This window comes from Schistocerca nitens, chromosome 9 (assembly GCF_023898315.1).
Source record: "Schistocerca nitens isolate TAMUIC-IGC-003100 chromosome 9, iqSchNite1.1, whole genome shotgun sequence".
Taxonomy (NCBI): Eukaryota; Metazoa; Arthropoda; class Insecta; order Orthoptera; family Acrididae; genus Schistocerca; species Schistocerca nitens.
Genome location: NC_064622.1, coordinates 422,227,177 through 422,239,870, shown reverse-complemented (window position 1 = coordinate 422,239,870; position 12,694 = coordinate 422,227,177). Strand labels below are relative to the sequence as shown.

Here is a 12,694-nt window from a genome sequence, read left to right as displayed (position 1 = left end):
TACCGTGAGACCAGAACTTCCTAGGATTTTCTGTCGAGTCGGTACATAGAATTTTACTTTCGAATTCACTGAACGCTTCACGCATAGCCCTCCTTAAGCTAACTTTGACATCGTTTAGCTTCTGTTTGTCTGATATGTTTTGGCTGCGTTTACACTTGGAGTGAAGCCCTCTTTGCTTTCGCAGTAGTTTCCTAACTTTGTTGTTGAACCACGGTGAGTTTTTCCCGTCCCTCACAGTTTTACTCGGCACGTACCTGTCCAAAACGTATTTTACGATTTCCTTGAACTTTTTCCATAAAAACATTCAGTGTCGGAACAGAAATTTTAGTTTTGATCTGTTAGGTAGTCTGAAATCTGCCTTCTATTACTCTTGCTAAACAGATAAACCTTCCTCCCTTTCTTTATATTCCTATTAATTTCCATATTCAGGGATGCTGCAACGGCCTTATGATCATTGATTGCCTGTTCTTCACTTACAGAGTCGAAAAGTTCGGGTCTGTTTGTTATCAGTAGGTCCAAGATGTTATCTCCACGAGTCGGTTCTCTGTTTAATTGCTCGAGGTAATTTTCGGATAGTGCACTCAGTATAATGTCACTCGATGCTCTGTCCCTACCACCCGTCCTAAACATCTGAGTGTCCCAGTCTATATCTGGTAAATTGAAATCTCCACCTAAGACTATAACATGCTGAGAAAATTTATGTGAAATGTATATCTCGATACTGCAGAGGAATTTCGATATCTGACATTTGATTGTACGTAGGTAACACTCCATTTAAGTGTTGGGTTCGATTCCAGTTCCAGCACACACCTTTACACATCATTTCAAGTTGTTACTTGTTGTGAATGAAAGCATGATCTACATCTCTCGTTATTGATAGCAGGGAGATTAGTTGTCGGAAAGGAGTCCCGGTCCAGTACAAAAAATTTCGTCTTATTATATCCAGTTCAGATTTGCTAAGTGATACTATTTAAAAACTAGGTATAACACATATTTTTCCGCCAAGTCACCAATGGCGATCAGTGCTGTGTTCGAGCCTAAGTCAAGAACGATTACTTTTCTTAGTTTACATTGGTTACAGATGTTGTATTTGAACTGACATCCAGGACAAAACAGTTCGTCATGTTATTTAAAGTACGTGCCTTTGCAAAACTAGCTGGTCATGAGTAACTTACATTTTTTATATATCTTTGCGTTAGGTAAGTCGGGTGATAGTGACTTTGGAACTGCCCATAGATCAACGCTTCACATGAAAACAGTGATATTACTAGTGATACGTTGTTGATAGTGAGTTTTCCACAGAGTGCCAATAGCAGTTTTTCTGTTGATTGGTTCATTAACAAGTCATACAAAACCACTGATCCAGGCAAACGACTTTTAGTAGATGGTTGCAAAACCTTTGAGCTTAAAAGCGTTATGGACTGTCTCATCTATAATAAGGTGTTCCTTGATATTTTTAGCATCGTGTCATTAATTAGCATCTGCAGTTAATGGCACGCAGAACTGTGTTCTCCAGTGGTATTTGAGAAGAGGCTAATGATTCAGTTCTATACTGGATCAGCACTGCTATATAATGTCTGTGTGACCGTGCGGTTAAGAGGAGTGTTGTTAACACAGTTTTATCATGGAGAAATTGAGTATCTTATTACTGGCAGACGCAGAAACTATTTGCGTCTGAGACTCACATAGCAGAACGGTAAAGTCATGGTAATGACAAATGTAACTAAATTCTTTTAACTATATATGACGGTAGTATCTGTTCCCGAAAGAACAGTTACCGTCAATGACCATGCAGCTTTGCTAGAAATCAAATGATAATTAAATGGACACCCTAGCTGCAAGCAGGCGTTGATACACTTCATTGGGGACATGTTGAAAATGTGTGCCCCGACCGGGACTCGAACCCGGGATCTCCTGCTTACATGGCAGACGCTCTATCCATCTGAGCCACCGTGGACATGTTGGGAATGTGGATCACGAGGAGCGTGCAAGGGATAAGTCCCTGCAGACGCACTATGCTCTGTGCCCGCGGTGGCTCAGATGGATAGAGCGTCTGCCATGTAAGCAGGAGATCCCGGGTTCGAGTCCCGGTCGGGGCACACATTTTCAACATGTCCCCAATGAACGCCTGCTTGCAGCTAGGGTGTCCATTTAATTATCATTTGGTAACTAAATTCGGTAGGCCGGAAATGTTTTGTCAGTCGGAAATAGTTTCACTCTCATAAGCTTCCGGTATTCTACTTAGTGCGTTGTCAACTTCGCATAATTTTTGTGAATTCTGTGTACCAACTTTGTGGGAGGTCAAAGGGTCTGGACACTATTTCTGGCTTTGCCAGATTGTTATTTCTGTGATGGTGTACCGACCACTTTACAAGTGTTACCATACTCAGGCAAGTTTCAGGCATGTGCGCAGATAGGAGTGCAGGACGTAAGGATAGATGGGATAAATCGGTCGAAATTATGTGGCTGGACTTAAGGGCGCAGTCTCTGAAGATAGGACGTCAAGTCCTGTACCAATGTTAAAAAGTGCTGCATCGCCAGAAATTGAGATGGAATATTGCTTAAGTAGTAAGACGTTCTTTGCAAGCAGTGCAGGGAAACAGTATAGAATATTGTTGGATAATTACTAACTGAATGTGTATGGTGTAGAAGTTCTCCAGAACGAAGTTTTGAGCTTGCAAACGCAACAGTTGGCAGTATCAGCGGGGGGTTAAAAGCCATCCTGCTTGTGTCAGGAATAGAGATTGAAGTAACGGGCCAGGTACTCTGGTTGCCACCAATAACATCGCCAACGGGCTCATATCTGTAGACACAGGTGGGCTAATAGAAATCCTTGGGTAACAGAAGAAATATTGAATTTAATTGATGAAAGGAGAAAATATAAAAATGCAGTAAATGAAGCAGGCAAAAAGGAATACAAACGTCTCAAAAATGAGATCGACAGAAAGTGCAAAATGGCTAAGCAGGGATGGCTAGAGGACAAATGTAAGGATATAGAGGCTTGTCTCACTAGGGGTAAGATAGATACTGCCTACAGGAAAATTAAAGAGACCTTTGGAGAGAAGAGAACCACTTGTATGAATATCAAGAGCTCAGATGGCAACCCAGTTCTAAGCAAAGAAGGGAAGGCAGAAAGGTGGAAGGAGTATATAGAGGGTTTATACAAGGGCGATGTACTTGAGGACAGTATTGTGGAAATGGAAGAGGATGTAGATGAAGATGAAATGGGAGATAAGATACTGCGTGAAGAGTTTGACAGAGCACTGAAAGACCTGAGTCGAAACAAGGCCCCGGGAGTAGGCAACATTCCATTAGAACTACTGATGGCCTTGGGAGAGCCAGTCATGACAAAACTCTTCCATCTGGTGAGCAAGATGTATGAGACAGGCGAAATACCCACAGACTTCAAGAAGAATATAATAATTCCAATCCCAAAGAAAGCAGGTGTTGACAGATGTGAAAATTACCGAACTATCAGTTTAATAAGTCACAGCTGCAAAATACTAACGCGAATTCTTTACAGACGAATGGAAAAACTGGTAGAAGCGGACCTCGGGGAAGATCAGTTTGGATTCCGTAGAAATGTTGGAACACGTGAGGCAATACTAACCTTACGACTTATCTTAGAAGAAAGATTAAGAAAAGGCAAACCTACGTTTCTAGCATTTGTAGACTTAGAGAAAGCTTTTGACAACGTTAACTGGAATACTCTCTTTCAAATTCTGAAGGTGGCAGGGGTAAAATACAGGGAGCGAAAGGCTATTTACAATTTGTACAGAAACCAGATGGCAGTTATAAGAGTCGAGGGGCATGAAAGGGAAGCAGTGGTTGGGAAAGGAGTGAGACAGGGTTGTAGCCTCTCCCCGATGTTATTCAATCTGTATATTGAGCAAGCAGTAAAGGAAACAAAAGAAAAATTCGGAGTAGGTATTAAAATTCATGGAGAAGAAGTAAAAACTTTGAGGTTCGCCGATGACATTGTAATTCTGTCAGAGACAGCAAAGGGCTTGGAAGAGCAGTTGAACGGAATGGCCAGTGTCTTGAAAGGAGGATATAAGATGAACATCAACAAAAGCAAAACGAGGATAATGGAATGTAGTCAAATTAAATCGGGTGATGCTGAGGGGATTAGATTAGGAAATGAGACACTTAAAGTAGTAAAGGAGTTTTGCTATTTAGGGAGTAAAACAACTGATGATGGTCGAAGTAGAGAGGATATAAAATGTAGACTGGCAATGGCAAGGAAATCGTTTCTGAAGAAGAGAAATTTGTTAACATCGAGTATAGATTTAAGTGTCAGGAAGTCGTTTCTGAAAGTATTTGTATGGAGTGTAGCCATGTATGGAAGTGAAACATGGACGATAACCAGTTTGGACAAGAAGAGAATAGAAGCTTTCGAAATGTGGTGCTACAGAAGAATGCTGAAGATAAGGTGGGTAGATCACGTAACTAATGAGGAGGTATTGAATAGGATTGGGGAGAAGAGAAGTTTGTGGCACAACTTGACTAGAAGAAGGGATCGGTTGGTAGGACGTTTTGAGGCATCAAGGGATCACAAATTTAGCATTGGAGGGCAGCGTGGAGGGTAAAAATCGTAGAGGGAGACCAAGAGATGAATACACTAAGCAGATTCAGAAGGATGTAGGTTGCAGTAGGTACTGGGAGATGAAGAAGCTTGCACAGGATAGAGTAGCATGGAGAGCTGCATCAAACCAGTCTCAGGACTGAAGACCACAACAACAACAACAGGTGGGCCCAGGCGGCAGAAAGAAGAACGGCCAGTGCCGGGGGAGGGCAGCGTGGAGCAGAGGCGTGGATATTCAGCCTTACAGAGGGTGCTGTGGCAGACAACGTGACAACGAATGCTTCCAAAGGTAAGCTCTAAGATTCTTTATTAACTGTTGAGCACGCCAGCAATATTACAGGACAGAGTGGCGTATACTGAGGAACACCCAGTAGATACTAAACAAGGTGAAACAAAGTGTAATTCACATGCCTACAGTGAAGGGAAATCTAGGCAGCACAGAAGTTCTAACGGATTTGGACGACGATTTAAGTGCGAAGTAGATGCCCAAGCTTCCACTTCTTTTACGAGATGATCTACTTGAGATGCTCGGCCGACCTTCCTTGCTGGCTAGCCTGCTGCTGTAAACTCTCTTCTTCTCCTCTGAAGTATGCTGCTAGACACAGGAATCTCTTAAGACTCTTTCTGATTATAAAAATAAGTAGACATACAAAGATTCATTTGCTTCAACTAACGACGTATATTTGAACTTCAGACATTTTTCAAATCCCACTCTTCACATAAAAATATACTGTTTAGTAAGTCTCTCGTGTCTCCAAACGTCAGAAACAAACTAATTTACCGGGACATAAAAGAGAACGGTGGCTTAAACACCCTGTCCATTATAAATGCGTAGGCTTTCGCGGCCAGAGTCAGTCGACATGCAAGTTTTCTGGGTTTGGTACCGCGTCATAATGTAAAAACTACTGCTGCTATAAAAGAGCCAACGTTTCGGCCACGAAACCCAGAAGAAGGCCGCTACAATCGTGGCCGAAACGTTGGTTTTTCTATAGCAGCAGTAGTTTTTACATTATGACCCGGTACCAAACCCAGAAAACTTTTATGTCGACCCTGTCCATTCTCAACATGAATCAGGATAGGCTAAGGCAGGAGTTTTTCTCAAGAGTACCTTATTAACTGTTCTCGTTATTATGACAATGGTCACTGACACAATTAGCACAGAGTAACATAGAAGCTCCATGGTTCTCCCGTACACTTTCACTAAAACTTGCATGGTTCGCCCGACAAGTACTTGTCGTTGCCATTCGACGGCCGCATCTACATTCTTCTCGCGACTGAATTTAAAACCTGCATACACAAATATGTGGCACGCAGTAGGTAGGATTCTGTCATCTCACACATCTAAAATATCGTGTGCTCGAGACGGTAGAAGGCTGAGTGATTCTAGAATTTGGATATGTACTCGACAGGCGGTTTGGCATTCCCAAGTGTAGTATCCTTAGAACAAGTTCTCATCTGACCATTGGTGGGCTTTTTACTGGATGATATGAAATCCAGTTGATTTTGGCCCCACTGCACGGGACATAGTTCGTTTCACATGCTGGCATAACATACTTAATAAGTAGTACTGTTTCCATTTGAAAACTGCGTTGGTCTTTGTCACTGGGGTTCTTACATTGATGACAGATTACATTTGGGGCCTCAAGGTGACACTTTTTGGTGTCTAAACGGGTAGAATGTTGTGCATAAACGACGTTGGATTACAATACAGCAGTTGGTTTCAGTTTTTATTGTTCAGGTGACAATGACATCTGAGGCCCACGTTTGAACTAGAAAACAGGCTATAAGGATCAAATAAGGAATACAAACGAAGCGCTAAAGGAGTAGCACTTGGCGAGGGAAATAGAATTGCTGACAAGCTTAGCCAAGCAGTTGACGAGGTGTTCTAGCAAACTTGGTGGGAGTGGGAAGATTGGTAAGACAAGAGGACTGGGGCGGGAACATGCCTTCACAGAGGTCTTTCAAACCAGTATGACATCTTGGCAAATTTCGCACTGTGGATACAGGGATGCAGTTGGGACTGCATGTCTGTTTGACAGACAGTAACTGACTAACACTGGAACAATAAGAAGTAAAAATTCGTTGAGCTGGTAACTGTGGGAACTTTTCTCAAGAACAACATATTAAAGAACAAAGGGTGTAAGCAATTCTGAACTGCAAACGGTAGAACTCGAACAAGAACTACAAAGTGCAAGGGTGCCTCTAGATGGAAATTATGTTGTATATAAATTTTTATTTGATAGATATTCTGAATACGAATTGTCCTTAACGATGGATAACGGTCATGCAATGATTTTAGAATCCCAGGCCAAGTGGGGCAAAGTGCAGCATCTTTGCAAACCGTTGCTTCAGGACAGGATGATAAGAGAGTATAATTGCTTGCCTGTAAAAAGAGTAAACACGATAAATTCGATAGCTACGCCACGTTTTGCTAGGGAAACCAAAAATAAAGACTTATTATGTTGATGAGAGCTAGTGCCCATTCCAGCTGACGTGAGACTGATCATGTAAACTGTAGTTCGTAGTTTGAAAAGTGATTTATTGGGCAAAAGTGATTCACAGATTTCAGTGATACCGCCAAGCAAATTGGACATGGCAGTCCAGCCAGTCTCCACTGTCAAAATTTTTGGTGTTGGAGGGAACATGTCCAAAGACATCTGGCATGAAGTCACATTATCTCTCATGTGGCTATAGAGCACCAATTTTACATCATTCAGAAACTCAGTGTTAACAAGAGTATAGGTATTGGTTTTTGAGTTTGTATTGTTGTGATGTAAATTTCTGAGCTGTATTATATAAAATGTACATACAGAAAAAGGCAGTAGTCATATTGTATTTGTAGCAAAAGGAGCCAGTTACGACAACCTCTGCGGCATAGGGCTGAATGCCATAACAAGTAAGAGGTGTGAAATGTACGTTTAGATGATTTTCAAGTACGAAGGCAAGCAAAAAAGGATTATCAGTTAGCCTCTAGAAGGGGAACCAGGAGCAGTTGAGAGGAAAGTAGATGAGGGGACGATGGCGGAGGTGGCATTATGTGTAAAAGATTTCCTGGCCTATGGGAAACTTTATAATGAAGCAACAGTGTTCACTCGAGCTAGCTAGAATAATTCTTCCTTTCCTTGTCCTGTTATCTTCCATGATCCATTTACCTTTTAGCGATCTGGGTAAAGTGCAAGGGACTTCTTGGTGTGGGAGAAACTTTACAGAGAGGCAACTGTGTGAACTTGGGCTGAGTAAAACAATGCTTCCTTTCATTGTTGACAACTCTTCCTATTTTGTTTAACATATTGTTGGTAGTCTTTAAAACGTGTGTGCATAGGAATCCGACAATTTTTTATTAAGTCATTGGAAGCGAAGTGATTTAAATGGCAAGAGAACAGGTGAAATAAGTCAGTGTGTAGATACAGAATGCCATGAATATATCATGTGGAACATTAAATTCCAAAAGTAGATCACTGTGAAAGGGTTTTGAAATACAGGCAAAATGACAAGGTTGAAATGAAGTGAAAACGAGATGTAATACAGGTTAAGAAAAGATATTTGAAGCAACACTTCAAAATATTTATGTATGAATAGTGGTTTTGTGGTTTAAGTTAACACTTTCGCACCTGAGCCCAATGCTGACCCTTGTGCCCAGCTAACTGAGCATTTTTCATGGTTTTTAGAATTCAATACCTTTTTAAGCTGTAATGATAGAGGTAAAAAGTTTTTATGTTTTTGCAGACTGATGTGTCATTGAAATAGGTTGTGGGAGGCGAAAGAAAGAAACAAATTTTTGATACCAAGAAAGATTACTACATATATATTTTCAGATTTTGAAAAAAAGGCAAACATTAATTGTAAGACACATAATTTGTTTTTGTGTGGTATTCCCTGAAACATCCTGGTATACACAAAGCGACATTACACTCTTGACACCACCAACATATCTCCTTCCTGACTTGCCAGTATGTGCTTTGCTCCTTTCTGAACAAACTTTACAAACCCGTGTGGGGTTTGCTTTCTTCTCCATTACTGGGATCTTCTGTAGAAAATGCCTTCCCTTCAGCCTAGCTTTGTATTGGTTCATTTCACAGGCAGTAATTTTGGCTCATGCTTCAAAGTATATTTTTGCTGCTGGCAGTACCACACGTAGATCGAGATACGTTAACTGAACAAAGGTTATGGTGTATCATACATCATGACTCAAGCATTTGTTTGAAATCCCTGGCTAGCATAACAGAGCGGGTGCGGTTAATTTGTGAAAAAGGGCCAAAATGAGATACTGCCAGTTGCACTCAACATACACTCCTGGAAATTGAAATAAGAACACCGTGAATTCATTGTCCCAGGAAGGGGAAACTTTGTTGACACATTCCTGGGGTCAGATACATCACATGATCACACTGACAGAACCACAGGCACATAGATACAGGCAACAGAGCATGCACAATGTCGGCACTAGTGCAGTGTATATCCACCTTTCGCAGCAATGCAGGCTGCTATTCTCCCATGGAGACGATCGTAGAGATGCTGGATGTAGTCCTGTGGAACGGCTTGCCATGCCATTTCCACCTGGCGCCTCAGTTGGACCAGCGTTCGTGCTGGACGTGCAGACCGCGTGAGACGACGCTTCATCCAGTCCCAAACATGCTCAATGGGGGACAGATCCGGAGATCTTGCTGGCCAGGGTAGTTGACTTACACCTTCTAGAGCACGTTGGGTGGCACGGGATACATGCGGTCGTGCATTGTCCTGTTGGAACAGCAAGTTCCCTTGCCGGTCTAGGAATGGTAGAACGATGGGTTCGATGACGGTTTGGATGTACCGTGCACTATTCAGTGTCCCCTCGACGATCACCAGTGGTATACGGCCAGTGTAGGAGATCGCTCCCCACACCATGATGCCGGGTGTTGGCCCTGTGTGCCTCGGTCGTATGCAGTCCTGATTGTGGCGCTCACCTGCACGGCGCCAAACACGCATACGACAATCATTGGCACCAAGGCAGAAGCGACTCTCATCGCTGAAGACGACACGTCTCCATTCGTCCCTCCATTCACGCCTGTCGCGACACCACTGGAGGCGGGCTGCACGATGTTGGGGCGTGAGCGGAAGACGGCCTAACGGTGTGCGGGACCGTAGCCCAGCTTCATGGAGACGGTTGCGAATGGTCCTCGCCGATACCCCAGGAGCAACAGTGTCCCTAATTTGCTGGGAAGTGGCGGTGCGGTCCCCTACGGCACTGCGTAGGATCCTACGGTCTTGGCGTGCATCCGTGCATCGCTGCGGTCCGGTCCCAGGTCGACGGGCACGTGCACCTTCCGCCGACCACTGGCGACAGCATCGATGTACTGTGGAGACCTCACGCCCCACGTGTTGAGCAATTCGGCGGTACGTCCACCCGGCCTCCCGCATGCCCACTATACGCCCTCGCTCAAAGTCCGTCAACTGCACATACGGTTCACGTCCACGCTGTCGCGGCATGCTACCAGTGTTAAAGACTGCGATGGAGCTCCGTATGCCACGGCAAACTGGCTGACACTGATGGCGGCGGTGCACAAATGCTGCGCAGCTAGCGCCATTCGACGGCCAACACCGCGGTTCCTGGTGTGTCCGCTGTGCCGTGTGTGTGATCATTGCTTGTACAGCCCTCTCGCAGTGTCCGGAGCAAGTATGGTGGGTCTAACACACCGGTGTCAATGTGTTCTTTTTTCCATTTCCAGGAGTGTATAAACTTTATTTCTTAAAGCACACAATCACACTAGTAAGAATCAAAACCCTCCAGGTTTTAACGAAAGACTTTCTTTGATTTAATTTAGATCGGCTGAAAGCACATGTCCTAAGCAAGGAATTGAGGTACAGGAGTTCTTCTGGAGGTTTTTATTTTCAGTAATAGGCTGAAAGCCTTACGTAAACTTTTTCCATAGGACTCAGCTGAAGGCCTCACATTAATCAAGAACAGTGTTACGACGTAAGGCTGAGACACAATTTGTTCCTTTCCTGGCCAACACATCTAAGATGTGCTTGTCTCTGAAGACCGATTCATTTACCGAGCTTGCTGCTCCAGGTCAAAGTTAGCTCCTTCCCGTCCGATTGGCCTGAGTAGACTGTGGAGAAAGTAATTAAGTTTCATGAAAATGTACGTTTGCCAATTAATTTGAAAGATATAAACGAATAAAGGACACGAAATCACAACAAACTGGATCACTCACTCGCCGTACCACTTCTTGTACTTGAAGGCCGTTTTGCCTTGCAAACAGAATGCTTGCCGTTCTGGGACAAAATTAGCTTCTTTTCTGCCAAAATCCATAAGGTCGGAGGGCTGTTTGTCTCGTGAGCTCTATACTTGCTGTCTGGACCAAAATTAGCTCCTTTATGGTCTTCGTGCCTACGTAGATAGTGGACAAAATTGTTAAGTTTCATCAAAATGTACGTTTATCAGTGAAGGTAAAGAATATGAACGATAAAAAGGACACAGTATCACAGCAGACAGAAACATATACTCACAGGTCTACTAATGGTGCTCGAATGTGAAGGCCACATGGTCCAGAGAGTAGAATGCTGGCCACCTCGGGTCAAAATTGTCTCCGCCTCGGCCAACGTGATTGAATAGTGTTTGGTTCTGAAGACCATTTTGTCGAGAGTGGCGAATAGTTGTTACTGTGGGCCAAAATGTACACTCTCACAGCCAAGCGGCCTCTGTAAACTGTGAATAAAATGGTTACGATTTATCAAAATTACTCATGTTGATAAAGGTAAAAAACATAGGCGAGTGCATGAACTCAGTATCACAGCAGTTTTGATCAAATACTAACCACTCTACTTCTCGCGCTCGACCTCGAAGAATAGATTCTCCAGTGAGCGGAAAGCGGGCTGCTCTGGTGCCAAAATAAGCTTCATTTCTCCCGACATGCATGAGTGGACTGTGACCAAAAGTGTTAACTTTCATCAAAATATACCGTTGTTGATGAAGATAATAGACTGGTCTAAGAAAACAATAAAATTAACAAAAGTGATTCGCTAATTGTGCAATAAATTTACTTTTGTTTGCACTGAGAGCTCTGGAAGCTTAAAGTGTAGAAACCATAGAGTATAACGTTATTATGAGCCAAACACAGATGTCATACCTACAGCAAGTAGTCTCTTCTTAAGTTAAGCGCTGGGCAGCAGTGGAGCAACTGCGTAATGTTTTGGAGAGTAGGTGGTTAGCAGTTTATCCATTGCTGTAACCTTTTTCTTTTTTATGCAACGGCTTTGCCGCAATGGATACGCCGGTTCTCGTCTGATCACAGATGTTAAGCGCTGTCGGGCGTGTTCGGCACTTGGATGGGTGACCATCTGGGCCGCCATGCGCTGTTGCCATTTTTCGGAGTGCATTCAGCCTCGTGATGCCAATTGCGGAGCTACTCGATCGCATAGTAGCGGCACCGGTCAAAGAAGACCATCATAACGACCGGGAGAGCGGTGTGCTGACAACACGCCCCTCCTATCCGCATCCTCAACTGAGTATAACACAGCGGTCGGATGGTCCCGATGGGCCACTTCTGTCCTGAAGACGAAAACGGAGTGTAACCTGTTTTTATTTGATTTGACGTTGGTTAGTCGTACAGTCACCACAGTATTCAGTTACACACACACATAAACACACACACACACACACACACACACACACACACATATATATATATATATATATATATATATATATATATATATATATATATATATAATACTCGACAGCACGTTCAAAAAATGAAATTAATTTGTACAAATTAGTAAGATATTCATTAGTTTGTGTAATGAAATATTTGTGGCCATTAATGTGCTCTGGCGACTTCTACAAAACCTTCATAATTGTATATTTGATTATATAATTTGTTTAATAACGCTCTTTTCCTATAAAGGTCATTCATATTTAAAACTGAGTCTTTTTAGTTTTAAATTTTCCATTATGTCAACAAAATGGTCAAATTCATGACTGCTTTTAATATTTATATTGCTTAGTGTCGATAGCCAGTTTGTGGCACTGAAATCAAACCATTTGATTCGGTACTCTAAAGCTTTTTTTCAACAAATAATAAAAAAAAAAACTATCAATTTTCTAATCAGTTCAGGTGAAGACAGCAG

General features: G+C 42.7%; 1 non-coding gene across 1 annotated transcript; it reads left to right on the top strand.

Annotated features, from left to right (window-relative positions):
• Positions 1-2,024: 2,024 nt before the first annotated feature.
• Trnat-ugu (transfer RNA threonine (anticodon UGU)) lies at positions 2,025-2,099 on the top strand. The gene has a single exon. It is a non-coding gene; the product is annotated as a tRNA-Thr (tRNA).
• The last annotated feature ends 10,595 nt before the right edge of the window (positions 2,100-12,694 follow it).